This window comes from Schistocerca serialis, chromosome 1 (assembly GCF_023864345.2).
Source record: "Schistocerca serialis cubense isolate TAMUIC-IGC-003099 chromosome 1, iqSchSeri2.2, whole genome shotgun sequence".
NCBI classification, from domain to species: Eukaryota; Metazoa; Arthropoda; class Insecta; order Orthoptera; family Acrididae; genus Schistocerca; species Schistocerca serialis.
The window spans coordinates 877,089,157-877,105,045 of record NC_064638.1 but is presented as its reverse complement, the minus strand read 5'-3'; positions in this window follow the sequence as shown (position 1 = coordinate 877,105,045).

Here is a 15,889-nt window from a genome sequence, read left to right as displayed (position 1 = left end):
GATTGTTTGTACAATAAGATTTTTCAGTTTTTACTTCAGTCTTGATCTACAATAAAATATTATAAATTTTTCTCAGCCACACACAAATATTCTCATTTCAGTAATTTGCCTATAAGGTAGAAAGGATCATCAAGCAAAAATTATTTAACCTTGATTTGAAATTGTTTACACTATTTGCCAGCAACTTTCTGTGCAACATTAAGATCAAGTTGGAGACTGTGGAGGCTCTTTTGTTCCTAGTGCTGTATATTCAAATGCTACTATGAATTTGAAACTGTGAATAATTTTCCACAATAACTTTATACGAGGGTATATGTATCATGAGGCTCTTATTAACCAGATGTTTGTATGAGGTTCAATGATGGACCCCAGATGTTATCTGTGCAGCACGTTGCTGTGCAATGGTTAATTTGAGTCTAATTGTATAATTTGTAACGTAACTCATATGCTGATGAGATATCAGCAGCATGGAGTTCTGAGATGTAGGATTCAAGAGTTGGTTTGGCTGAGGAAGCTGAGGCAAGAGATGATGGCTAGGGATTTCATGGACTTGCTAAGTGGTGACTAATCACCACGGAAAGTGAATAACCTACAGCAACCCTATGTCTGGTGAGTGTGACTTGTACAATGGTGGCATTTGTGACATGATGTGAGATGGCTACCTGGAAATACTTCATTATTCTGTAATAATTCTGTGTCTAATCATATCATATCAACATACTATGGAACTGATCTGTATTAATTAAGACTTTAATATCAGAAACAGCACAAAAAGTAAATAAGTTACATGATTACACAAAATGAACACTCTTTGCAATAGTATTTGAACACTGTTAACAATTGAACAACTCAACAACAGTAACAAACAAGGTGTTGTGTTATAGCCTAACACTACAGCTGTCATCACAAAAGATAAAATTTTTTGAATACCATCAGTAGATTGAGCATCGAAAGACAAATCATTTGGGTAGGCCAAGTCTATTATTTCATATGTTTTGAATATAATAGAGGGAAACATTCCATGTGGGATATATATATATATATGATGTGGCTGAGGGACTGCGTCAGCTTTCAGACAACACTACTTACAAAGTTTGCCAAGGCAATCCCATTCCTGATGTCCAGGCGGAGCTTCAAGGAATCCTCAGAACCTTAGGCCCCCTACAAAACCTTTCACCCGACTCCATCAACCTCCTGACCCCACCAACACCCCGCACCCCTACCTTCTACCTTCTTCCCAAAATTCACAAACCCAATCATCCCGGCCGTCCCATTGTAGCTGGTTACCAAGCCCCCACCGAACGCATCTCTGCCTACGTAGATCAACACCTTCAACCCATTACATGCAGTCTCCCATCCTTCATCAAAGACACCAACCACTTTCTCAAACGCCTGGAATCCCTACCCAGTCTGTTACCCCCGGAAACCATCCTTGTAACCATTGATGCCACTTCCTTATACACAAATATTCCGCATGTCCAGGGCCTCGCTGCGATGGAGCACTTCCTTTCACGCCGATCACCTGCCGCCCTACCTAAAACCTCTTTCCTCATTACCTTAGCCAGCTTCATCCTGACCCACAACTTCTTCACTTTTGAAGGCCAGACATACCAACAATTAAAGGGAACAGCCATGGGTACCAGGATGGCCCCCTCGTATGCCAACCTATTCATGGGTCGCTTAGAGGAAGCCTTCCTGGTTACCCAGGCCTGCCAACCCGAAGTTTGGTACAGATTTATTGATGACATTTTCGTGATCTGGACTCACAGTGAAGAAGAACTCCAGAATTTCCTCTCCAACCTTAACTCCTTTGGTTCCATCAGATTCACCTGGTCCTACTCCAAATCCCATGCCACTTTCCTTGACGTTGACCTCCACCTGTCCAATGGCCAGCTTCACACGTCCGTCCACATTAAACCCACCAACAAGCAACAGTACCTCCATTATGACAGCTGCCACCCATTCCACATCAAACGGTCCCTTCCCTACAGCCTTGGTCTTCGTGGCAAACGAATCTGCTCCAGTCCGGAATCCTTGAACCATTACACCAACAACCTGAAAACAGCTTTTGCATCCCGTAACTACCCTCCCGACCTGGTACAGAAGCAAATAACCAGAGCCACATCCTCATCTCCTCAAACCCGGAACCTTCCACAGAAGAACCCCAAAAGTGCCCCACTTGTGACTGGATACTTTCCGGGACTGGATCAGATTCTGAATGTGGCTCTCCAGCAGGGATACGACTTCCTCAAATCCTGCCCTGAAATGAGATCCATCCTTCATGAAATCCTCCCCACTCCACCAAGAGTGTCTTTCCGCCGTCCACCTAACCTTCGCAACCTCTTAGTTCATCCCTATGAAATCCCCAAACCACCTTCCCTACCCTCTGGCTCCTACCCCTGTAACCGCCCCCGGTGTAAAACCTGTCCCATGCACCCTCCCACCACCAACTATTCCAGTCCTGTAACCCGGAAGGTGTACACGATCAAAGGCAGAGCCACGTGTGAAAGCACCCACGTGATTTACCAACTGACCTGCCTACACTGTGAAGCGTTCTATGTGGGAATGACCAGCAACAAACTGTCCATTCGCATGAATGGACACAGGCAGACAGTGTTTGTTGGTAATGAGGATCACCCTGTGGCTAAACATGCCTTGGTGCACGGCCAGCACATCTTGGCACAGTGTTACACCGTCCGGGTTATCTGGATACTTCCCACTAACACCAACCTGTCAGAACTCCGGAGATGGGAACTTGCCCTTCAGCATATCCTTTCTTCTCGCTATCCGCCAGGCCTCAATCTCCGCTAATTTCTAATTTCAATTTGCCGCCGCTCATACCTCACCTGTCTTTCAACTTCATCTTTGCCTCTGTACATCTGCCCCGACTGACATCTCTGCCCAAACTCTTTGCCTTTACAAATGTCTGCTTGTGTCTGTGTATGTGTGGCTGGATATGTGTGTGCGAGTGTATACCTGGACCTTTTTTCCCCCTAAGGTAAGTCTTTCCGCTCCCGGGATTGGAATGACTCCTTACCCTCTCCCTTAAAACCCATATCCTTTTGTCTTTCCTTCTCCTTCCCTCTTTCCTGACGAGGCAACCATTGGTTGCGAAAGCTAGAACGAATTTTGTGTGTATGTTTGTGTTTGTTTGTGTGTCTATCGACCTGCCAGCGCTTTTGTTTGGTAAGTTTCATCATCTTTCTTTTTAGACATATTTTTCCCACGTGGAATGTTTCCCTCTATTATATTCCTATATATATACATATATATATATATATAAAAAAAACAAAGATGATGTGACTTACCATACGAAAGCGGTGGCAGGTCGATAGAAACACAAACAAACACATACATACACACAAAATTCTAGTTTTCGCAACCAATGGCTGCTTCGTCAGGAAAGAGGGGAGGAGAGGGAAAGACGAAAGGATGTGGCTTTTAAGGGAGAGACTAAGGAGTCATTCCAATCCCGGGAGTGGAAAGACTTACCTTAGGGGGAAAAAAGGACAGGTATACACACACACACACACACACACACACACACACACACACACACACATATCCATCCACACATATACAGACACAAGTATCCCAGAACTGGTCACATGAGTGATTTGTAACTAACCTCTTTTGTAGACTGATTGCACTTCCCCAGCATTCTAACAATAAACCAAAGTCTACCACCTGCCTTACCCATGACAGAACCTATGTGATCATTCCATTTCATATACCTACAAAGTGTTACACCCAGTTAGCTGACTCATTGATATTATAGTCATAGGATACTGTGGGAATTTTCACTCCATTATGTGTTACGGAATTATCTTCTGGGGAAATTTAGCTTTGGCAAAGAAAATTATTGTGGCCCAGAAAAGGCCTATTAGAATTATGTGCAGAGTACTCCCTAGGGCATCATGCCGTAACCTTTTCAAAAAGCTGCAAAAAATGACCACTGTATCCCAGTACATATATTTGCTGATGTGTTTTGTAATTAAGAACCCTGCACAATTTCCATCAAATAAGAACTATCACAAATATAATACAAGAGGGAAAGAAATCCTCATTGTGAACTTAAGAACCTGACAGTTGTTCAGAGAGGTGTCAAATGGTCAGTAACAAAAATTTTTAACCATCTCCCTGACCACATAAAATGTTTAAGAGAAAATGAATCTCTTTTTAAAGCAAAACTAAAGGAATATTTGTTAAATATGTCTGTTTATACATTAGAAGAGTTTTATGATGCAAAAAGGGAAATAGCATTTAGATAGAATTAGCCATCTTGTTAACAAAAGAAATGTGCTTGCAATTTTTCTCCAAATTAAAACATGAAATTTTGTATTAACACTCAAAGAAATCTGCTGTTGTATGTACAATATCTGTTTTTCCTCTAAACTTTGTATTAACTATATGCAGTTATGTAGAACATTTTTTATATATTTAATGAAGACTGTTTTGTATCTTTTTGTATGTTTGACTCGTTCCACATCTCATGTGACGTGCTTGTGTCTGTGTATGTGCGGATGGATGTGTGTGTGTGTGTGTGTGTGTGTGTGTGTGTGTGTGTGTGTGTGTGTGTCCTCGAGTGTATACCTATCCTTTTTTCCCCCTAAGGTAAGTCTTTCCACTCCCAGGATTGGGATGACTCCTTACCCTCTCTCTTAAAACCCACATCCTTTCGTTTTTCCCTCTCCTTCCCTGATGAAGCAACTGTTTGTTGCGAAAGCTTGAATCTTGTGTGTATGTTTGTGTTTGTTTGTGTGTCTATCAACCAGCCAGCACTTTCGTTTGGTAAGTCGCATCATCTTTGTTTTTAGATATATTTTTTCCACGTGAAATGTTTCCCATATATATATATAAAAATAGAGGGAAACATTCCACGTGGGAAAAATATATCTAAAAACAAAGATGATGAGACTTACCAAACAAAAGCGCTGGCAGGTCGATAGACACACAAACAAACACAAACATACACACAAGATTCAAGCTTTCACAACAAACAGTTGCTTCATCAGGAAAGAGAGAAGGAGAGGGAAAGACGAAAGGATGTGGGTTTTAAGGGAGAGGGCAAGGAGTCATTCCAATTCCGGGAACGGAAAGACTTACCTTGGGGGAAAAAAAGGCAGGTATACACTCGCACACACATGCATATCCATCCGCACATACACAGACACAAGCAGACATTTGTAAAGGCAGAGAGTTTGGGCAGAGATGTCAGTCGAGGCGGAAGTAAAGAGGCAAAGATGTTGTTGAAAGACAGGTGAGGTATGAGTGGCGGCAACTTCAAATTAGCGGAGGTTGAGGCCTGGCGGATAGTGAGAAGAGAGGATATACTGAAGGCCAAGTTCCCATCTTCAGAGTTCTGACAGGTTGGTGTTAGTGTGAAGTATCCAGATAACCCGGACGGTGTATCACTGTGCCAAGATGTGCTGGCCGTGCACCAAGGCATGTTTAGCCACAGGGTGATCCTCATTACCAACAAACACTAAAGAGGATCAGGTAGTGATTGTGGGTGGGGCTGGTAATAGTATTGACAGGGATGGGGAGTATAACGTAGATGGTGACCTGGAAAAGATAGCCACTCAGACTGGCAACACGAATGTGCATTTCGTGGAACTGTTTCAGCGTCACGATCGGCCTCATCTTAATACAGCCGTCAGGTGTAATAACATGAGACTTGGGGGTGCGCTGATGACAGAAAGCATGGGTCACATTTCAGTGGTGTCGGTGGAGTCTATCAGCAGGACGGGTTTCACTAGACATGGCCTGCACCTCAACAGGTATGGGAAGGGGAGGTTGGCAAAGCTTATAGGTGACAGCATAGGTGGGGTTGGTGGGATCACTCATGGGAAAATTCCTGCAGTAGTGGGTGTTGAATCCGAAATTATTGGTATATCTGAACATTTCTTAAATAAGGAGATAATTCAGAGCCTTCCTTTACCAGGATACAGGTTGGGTGGCAGCTTTTCGAGGAGCTCTTTGCGGTGTGGGGGAGTAGCCATGTATGTGAAAAACGGCATCCCATTTGAGTCAATTGATGTTTCAAAGTACTGCACTGAAAAGGTGTTTGAATGTTGTGCAGGTGTGGTTAAATTTAATGGAGCTAAACTTCTAACTGTTGTTATTTATAGATCCCCAGACTCCGATTTCACAACATTTTTGCTAAAGCTAGAGGAGGTTCTTGGTTCACTTTATAGGAAATACAAAAAGTTAGTTATATGTGGTGACTTCAATATTAATTGTATAAGTGATTGTGCAAGGAAGAGGATGCTGGTAGACCTCTTTAATTCATATAATCTTATGCAAACCGTATTCTTTCCTACAAGAGTGCAAGGGAACAGTAGAACAACCATAGACAACATTTTTGTTCATTCCTCATTACTAGAAGGGCATTCTGTTAGCAAAAAGGTGAATGGCCTTTCAGATCATGATGCACAAATTTTAACTTTAAAAGATTTTTGTGCTGCAACACGTGTTAAATATAGTCATCAGCTGTTCAGGAAAGCTGATCCAGTTGCTGTAGAGACCTTTGTAAACCTTATAAAGGAACAAGAGTGGCAAGATGTTTATAGCACTGATACAGTAGACGATAAATATAATGCTTTTCTCAAGACTTTTCTCATGTTCTTTGAAAGTTTCTTTCTGTTAGAACGTTTAAAACAGGGTACTAGCACAAACAGGCAGCCTGGGTGTCTGACTAGAGGGATAAGAATATCTTGTAGAACAAAGTGGCAATTATATCAAAACGTTAGAAACAGTCAAAATCTAAATGCAGCAGCCCATTACAAACAGTATTGTAAGGTGCTTAAAAATGTTATTAGGAAGGCAAAAAGTGTGTGGTATGCAGATAGAATAGCTAAGTCTCAGGATAAAATTAAAACCATATGGTCAGTCGTAAAGGAAGTTGCTGGTCTGCAGAGTCAGGTTGAGGATATAGAATCAGTGCATAGTGGAAATGTCCATGTTACTGATAAGTCGCATATATGTACTGTATTTAATAATCACTTTCTGAATATAGCAGGTGAACTAAATAGAAACCTAGTCCCAACAGGGAATCATATAGCGCTCTTAGAAAAAAGTGTTCCGAGACTGTTACCTGAAATGCTCCTCCATGATACTGACAAGAGGGAGATTGAGTTAATAATTAAATCACTAAAGACCAAGAACTCTCATGGGTATGACGGGGTATCTAGCAGAATACTGAAGTATTGTTCTATGTATGTTAGCCCAGTTCTCAGCCATATCTGTAACTTTTCCTTTAGGAGTGGTCGGTTTCCTGACCGATTAAAGTACTCGGTAGTGAAGCCACTTGATAATGTTGACAATTTTAGACCTATTTCTATGCCATCGGTGTTTGCTAAAGTTATCGAGAAGGTTGTATATATAAGGTTACTGGACATTTAAATTCACATAATTTGCTGCCAAATGTTCAGTTTGGTTTTAGAAATGGTTTAACAACTGAAAATGCTATATTCTCTTTTCTCTGTGAGGTTTTGGACAGATTAAATAAAAGGTTGCAAACGCTAGGTGTTTTCTTTGATTTAACGAAGGCTTTTGACTGTGTTGACCACAAAATATTACTGCAGAAGTTGGACCATTATGGAGTAAGGGGAGTAGCTTACAATTGGTTCGCCTCTTACTTTAAGAACAGAAAGCAGAGGGTAATTCTCCGCAATATTGAGAGTGGTAGTGATGTTCAGTCCCAATGGGGCACTGTTAAGTGGGGCGTTCCCCAAGGGTCGGTGCTGAGGCCACTGCTGTTTCTTATTTATATAAATGATATGCCTTCTAGTATTACAGGTGATTCAAAAATATTTCTGTTTGCTGATGACACCAGCTTGATAGTGAAGGATCTTGTGTGTAATATTGAAACAGTAACAAATAATGTAGTTCATGAAATAAGTTCGTGGCTTGTGGAAAATAATTTGATGCTAAATCACAGTAAGACTCAGTTTTTACAGTTTCTAACTCACAATTCAACAAGAACCAATATTTTGATCAGACAGAATAGGCATATTATAAGCGAGACAGAACAGTTCAAGTTCCTAGGCATTCGGATAGATAGTAAGCTGTTGTGGAAAGCCCATGTCCAGGATCTTGTTCAGAAGCTAAATGCTGCTTTATTTACCATTAGAACAGTATCTGAAATAAGTGACACTTCAACACGAAAAGTAGTCTACTTCACATATTTTCATACGCTTATGACGTATGGTATTATGTTTTGGGGTAATTATTCTGATTCAAAAAGGGTATTTTTGGCTCAAAAACGGGCTGTTCGAGCTATATGTGGTGTCAGTTCGAGAACCTCTTGTCGACCCTTATTAAAAAATCTGGGAATTCTGACATTGCCTTCACAGTACATATTTTCTTTAATGTCGTTTGTTGTTAGCAATATTAGCCTATTCCCAAGAGTTAGCATCCTTCACTCAGTTAATACTAGGCAGAAATCAAATCTGCATGTAGAATGGACTTCCTTGACTCTTGTGCAAAAAGGAGTGCAGTATTCTGCTGCATCCATTTTCAATAAGCTACCACAAGAACTCAAAAATCTTAGCAGTAGGCCAAACTCTTTTAAGTCTAAACTGAAGAGTTTCCTCATGGCTCACTCCTTCTATTCTGTCGAGGAGCTCCTGGAAGAGCTATAAAATTAAGCAAATTCCAGTGTTACGTTGTTGATTTTCTTCATTTAAACTTACAGCTTGTCACCTGAATATGTTTTTTTTATATTTCATTTTATCTGTTTCTAATATCGTGTTATAATTTCATGTATTGACTCATTCCATGACCATGGAGACTTCTCCTTAATTTGGTCCCACGGAACAATAAATAAATAAATAAATAAACACTGTCTGCCTGTGTCCATTCATGCCAATGGACAGTTTGTTGCTGGTCATTCCCACATAGAAAGCTTCACAGTGTAAGCAGGTCAGTTGGTAAATCACGTGGGTGCTTTCACACGTGGCTCTGCCTTTGATCGTGTACACCTTCCGGGTTACAGGACTGGAGTAGGTGGTGGTGGGAGGGTGCATGGGACAGGTTTTACACTGGGGGCGTTGTCTGCCTACGTAGATCAACACCTTCAACCCATTACATGCAGTCTCCCATCCTTCATCAAAGACACCAACCACTTTCTCGAATGCCTGGAATCCATATGCAATCTGTTACCCCCCTGTAACCATTGATGCCACTTCCTGATACATAAATATTCTGCACGTCAAGGGCCTCACTGCGATGGAGCACTTCCTTTCACGCCAATCACCTGCCACCCTACCTAAAACCTCTTTCCTCATCACCTTAGCCAGCTCCATCCTGACTCACAACTGGTTGGCATTGAGTAGTTCATTCTGTTTGAGATACTCAGTATGTTTGAGCTCAGAATATGTTATAAGATTCTACGACAAATCAGTGTCAAGGATATTGGATGGTAGTTTTGTGGATCACTTCCACTACTCTTCTTGTAGAAGAACAGGGCACAATTTTTTTTCGAGGGATGTATGATAGAGTATAGCTAAAGAGGGGCTCATTCAGCCACAAATTCAGTATAGAATCTGACAGAGATTCCATTGAGAGCTGGAGCTTTGTTCAATTATGACGAATTCAGCTGTTTCTCAAAACTTCATCTTTCCATTGGTACAAGGATTACATTGGGGAAATTCTCCTGGGGTTTCCTTTCAAAAGGAGCATTTGAAAATGGAGTTAAGCATTTCAGATTTTGCTTGCTACCCTCAATTTCAGTTCCTGTCTTATTTGCTAGAGACTGGATGCTTACTTTGGTGCCTTTACATACGACCAGAATTTCTTTGGATTTTGTAAAATGTCATTTGACAATATTCTGCTATGACAGTCATTGAAGACATAACCAATTTCTCTCTTTACAGCCAAACACATTTTATTTAACATCTCACAATCTATAGCCCTATGCTTTGTTTTAGATCTATTATGCAGTAATCTCTTTCTGTAGAAGTTTCTTTACAGTCACTGTATACCATGGAGTATCCCTAATGTGATTGAAAGCTGTAACTAACTTGCTGGGGATTGTTTAAAATAAATATTGGCATGAACTTAAATCCTTTTCATTGCTTTTTTGCAGTTGATTCTCATTCTCACATGTCCTGGCTCCCCTGCATGATTTCTCATAAGTGTTATATACTCTCACAAACAATATGAACGTTGCTACCTATTGTAATTTCGATAATTGCAATCACAGACGTTGTTCCAAAGTACAGAAAATGTTATCATTCAGAGCTTACAATTGACATATGTGAAACACGATAAAAAGTCAAATATATATTTGTCATTTTCATTGAAAAATAAGTGAATTGATCCAAAGAAACAATGCTGACAACATTTTTATTAATTGTACTGAAACAACATTATATCAAGTATTACTGCCATGTTTCTGCTTCAAAAACGAATACATTATTTTTCAGAGTAGACGGAATTTCAGTATGTAGCCCAGTGGCATAAGTAAATACTTTCTCTACATTATCAGTTAGGCTTATATTTAAATTTGCAATAATTATGAAGTAATTAAATGCTGTTATGTTACACAATAGGATAGCAAGTTGATACTATCACAAAAAGTTTTTTTACAAGTTCCTGACATAAAATACAGTATATTTGGTACCATACTTCTTTTGTTATTCAGTTGTTTGTAAATGAAAAGTCCTAACTGCAATCAAACAAACTGATGATTCATCTTTCTACAAATGGATGGACCTCATATTAGCCAGTACTGTGTCATGAAGTTGCTGAAAATCACACTGCATAGCTCAAAATGGAAAATTATATACATGGGACCTACCTAACAACTTAACGGTCACTCAAGTGATCCAAATAAGCTCTGAAATCAGTAGCACAAAACCTATACTCCCTATCTAGACCAGTGAAATACATAGTATGGTACAGTTTAGACTGGGCCAAATATTGACATGAGCAGTGTTGTATTATCAACTATCAGGAATTAAGATAGAGTTTTGACTGGCTAGATCTTTCCTTCAATTGTTAAATTCTAATTTCTCTTCCACGTAACAGTACGTATCTTAAATCCCAGCAGAATGATTCACACAACTATTAACAATGTCTCTCCTATGTGTTAATATCATAAACCATAACTCAAAATGTCAAAAACAAAATGTAAAGCACTTTCAGTAGTCACAATCATTCTTCATCTGTATATGTACCTATTCACTGAGCATTTTAAAAGACAATACAAAAACTAAATGCAGTAGTGCTCTGAACAAACAAACATAGCAATATCTCCTCATTCACTTGATGAAAGAACCATAGTGTAATGTAATAAACAATATCCTAATCATCAGTGTGTCAGTGTGCTCAACATAGCTAAATAAATCTTACACTTCTAACAAAAAGTATTCACAGTTGAAAATAATTCATTATCTGAGTATGTTGTTCTAAGGATTTCAAAATACATGGCCTATCAAGACATGCAATAAGGCTCTTTTTGTGATTGCTTATCCAATACTGTGTATCATTGAGATAAGAAGTCCTGAAGACTCAAATGGATGCACCAAGTAGTTTTTCAGACAGATGGTAAAGAACAGTTAGTCCATGAATCAAACATTCAGTAGACAAAAGATATTTGTAAGTGTATATAACAAGTATGAGCAAAATGTTCTCATTGTGAGATGGCATAATTGTTCCTAGTACAAATGTTGTAAGAGACAACTAAGTGCATCTTCATAATCAAAGTTCCATCTTCTGCCAACAAAAATATGAAAATGATAATAGAGATAAGTATTTATATATTTGTGCACAAGTCAGAGGTAAAGGACAGTCTAAGAAAATAGTGACATCAAAAATGTGTTATTGTAGAAGCAAAGGTCACATGGCTGGGGCCTAGAGTTTGCCACATGCATTATGTGCAGATGAGTGTGCCTTCCCCTGAGGGAATACAAAATGTAATATATCATGAAATTTCAAGTAAACAAAATAGTATGTATCAGTCATGAGATCAGTTTGTTTGTCTGTATAATTTCAGCTGTTTTACATACCTAAGCCCATAAGCTTTCCTAGATTTTGTGCAGACAAGTCTGTATGCATTTGGATGTGGATTTTCCAAAATTTCAAATGCTCCAATGTATATGTTAAAAAAACTTCTTAATCTCACTGTTAATAAACTTTGACTTGGCGTAGGTCTTGGTTCACATAAGATCTACAGTCTTGAATTGTATAGGTTTCACTCTACCACAACTGGCACAGCAATGGGATTTCCACTGTCTCCAGCAATCGCAAATATCTTCATGGAGCACTTTGAGGAGCAGGCTCTGTTCACCTTGCTTCCTAAGGTATGTTGGTAACATGTTCCTGATATGGCCTATGGTGAAAATACACTGCAAAAGTTCACTGGTCACTTGAATGGTGTCCATCTCAACATTAAATTTACCACTGAGATGGAGTAGGATGGCAAGCTACTGTTCTTGGATGTCTTAAATGAGCAGAAGGCAAGAGGCCAGCTTGGTCATTCAGTGTACAGGAAATGGATGCACTCTGATTGATACTTAAATGCTGATAGTTTTCACCACCCTGTACACAAGAAAGCAGTTTTGAACATGTTAGTATGCAGAGGAAAAGTTATTTCTACCAATGATCACCTACAGTCTGAACTGCAGCATTTGAGACATGTGTTCAGAGAAAGGTTATAGGAAGAGAGACATTGCAATTGAAGAAGGACACCTTGGGAATTGGCAGAAGAGGCCAAGCCAACAGATTTCCCACCATACTGTGGGGCAATGAGCAGCAAGTTAGAACATGTGCTACAGGGACATGAACTCAGAAAAGTGATCTCACCTGCCCCCAAACAACGAGATATGCTGTGCTCTGTTTCAAATGATATAGCTGGTTAATTGGCACAGGTCTTTCCATGCCTGGTGTGTGGTGTCCCCTCCAAATGCAGCAGCTTCTATGTAGGTCAGACAATTTGCCCAGTTGCAGAATGTTGTACTAAGCACAAGCATCATATTACACAAAGGGAGTTTGGGAAGTCAGCCATAGGTGAGCATTGCCTGGAAAACAGCACAAAATACAGTTTTAAAAGATGAGAGTCTTGGCTCATGTGTCAGCATATTGAGATTCCATTATAAAAGAGGCATTATGAGCAGCAAAAATTTTAACAGGGACTAGGAGTATATACTTACTAGGTAATGGGGGCGGTCTTTATATGTCGAAAGGAAGTAATTATGGATGCCTGAAGTGTTTAGGCAGATGAGAGCGACAGTTTCAAATGTGGCGCCACTTGCTCATGCCACCTAACATCACTTGTTCTGATGACAGACGAGAGCTGCTATGAGATGCCCGACTCACCTTCCAAGCACACTTCATTTCAGCCCTCTCTGATTGGTGCCACAGGCTACAATCCTGGCTATAAAAGCAGAAATCCGTGCCAAACCTGGCAGTCATTGGTTTTATTCCTGATGATGATGGTGGAGATAGTCATCAAAAGCTCAAGATTTTTATTCAAATAGATGTGGAATGAAAACCAAGAACATATTACTCAGTTTTCACTCCGTTGTCATGTCTCTGTTTTCTTTTACTACAGTATTGTTCTATGGATTTCCTAACTATGTCTTCTTTCTCAGCTGCACAAATACTCTTACATGATGGAAATTAAACTAATTAAGCAAGTTGCATTTAAAGCTTGAGTTATCATATACTTTCCATAGAAACCTACAAGACTGAAAAATGATTTTATCTCCTGCTTAGACTCAGGCTTAGGAAATATTGCTCTGGATTGGGTTTTCTTATCATCAGACAAAATTTCTGCCTCTGTTATTCTGTGACAAAGAAAGTTAAGTTGTTTCACAGTAAATTTGCATTTATCTAACATCAAAGTCATACCTCCCAGTCTCAGTTTCACCCTGATTTCCCCAAAGTGTTCATGTGATTTTCCAGGTCTTGGTAGATTATAGAGTATCATCAACATAAATAATTAATGTGGCTAAAGGTTCATTCCCCAAAACAAAATCCAATCACCTGATAAATTCAGCTACAGAAATATTAAACCCAAATGGAACCACACAATACTGAAAACACTTACCATTATATAAAAATGCAGTATGTCTTCTAGAGAAATATTCCAATTCAGTTTGATGGAAACCAGAAGGTAAGTCAAAACTGTTCATGCATTTTACATTCTCATATTTATTCAGTTGCCTCATTTAGAAACTATCACCAGTGGTTTATTATATTGGCTACACCTTCTTTCCGCTCTCCTCCACTTTTGCATTTTCGGTAACTTCCTTTCAACTGATTTTTCTCTTACAGATGGGTACACCATTCAGGTTAATGACAAACAGGCCATTAGGATTTGACTTTAGTTTACACTGATAATTCTTCATTCTACCAGGTCTCTTATCAAAAATTTATCATATTCCCATAAAAAATTTTCTCATCCCTCTTTATACTCTGTACTCAAAGCTTCAGCTTCCCCCATCTTTATTGCAACAATTTCACTGCAAGAATCATAGCTGATTCCCCATCAGAAAGTCCTTCATCTTCCTTATAGTATCTTCTTGCATCAAATTCCTCTCCCCCTGATCTGACCAATCAGTAAATGACAATTTTACCTCATTCAAATTAAAACCAACTTCAGTCTTGACAATCCAGTCACTAAACATCCCTGCACAAAACAAACATAATTTATTTTGAAAAACAATTTAACTTATCTGGTAATCACTTTACTCCTATCTCCAGTAAGAACATTACTCTTGACTACAGTTATTTAAAACTCAGCAGAATTCTCCCCATCCTTTTTTTCTATCTCTAAGCTTTTTTGATGGCCCACAAACAGGACATCCATAGTCAACAAGGCAATTATACCTTCAATTATCAGTTTGAACACAAATATATGGACTACCCTGTACATAAAAACTGTCATTGTTTTAATTTTCACACAATAAATCCTCTTCTATCTCTCTGAAATCTATATCTTTCTCTTCCTCTACAAACTCTCCACTTTCTGTAGGTTGTAAGCTTTCCAAAATTACTAGATCCTCATTAGGCTCAAAATTCAGCCACCTCCCCCTCCTTCTCACTCTCTTGATGTTTGTAATAATAATAATAATAATAATAGCTTTATTCAACATCGAATGGTACACTGCACATGTACAAAGAAACAGTAATGATTAAAGTTATTTGTACAATACACAAGACACATTCTTCTGAATACGTCATTAATTTACAACAAAATTACAATAAGGTGTTTTCTTATTTCTGTTCACATAATTTCACAAAGCATTTGTTGTTCTTCATATAAGTATGGTACTCTTCTAATGTGTAGAGAGGGTGTTTTACTAAAAATTTCTTAAGCTGATGTTTCAGTTTAATTGTAGGAAGAGCCATGACTGCTCTAGGCAGTGCATTAGCTAATTTTATACCTGCATACTGAGGCCCCTTTCCATAAAGTGCTGTTCTGTGGCTGCCAATGTAAAATCTTGCTTTATTTCTAGTATTGTACTGGTGGAAATCTGAATAAGTGTTTGGGTGCAGTCTTTTCACAAGCAATATGACTTTTAGAATGTATGTGTTTATAACAGTTAACACCTCTGTTTTTGGAAACAAGTTGCGACAAGATTCCCTATATTTTGCTCCACAGATTATTCTCACACCCCTTTTTTGAAGAATGAGTAGCTTATCTAGATTAGCTTTGGTTGTTGGCCCCCAAATTTCAATACCATTGTTCAAGTGAGAGGAGAAAAGAGCACGGTATGCAGTCTTTAGGACTACGGTGTCTCTACAGAACTTGCTAATAGTACTGATTGCAAATATATTTTTTGACAACCTAGTTGCTAGAGAGTCAATATGTGTGTCCCATTTCAGGTTGCTTTGGATTGTTACGCCAAGGAATTTTACACTAGACTCTTTCTTTACC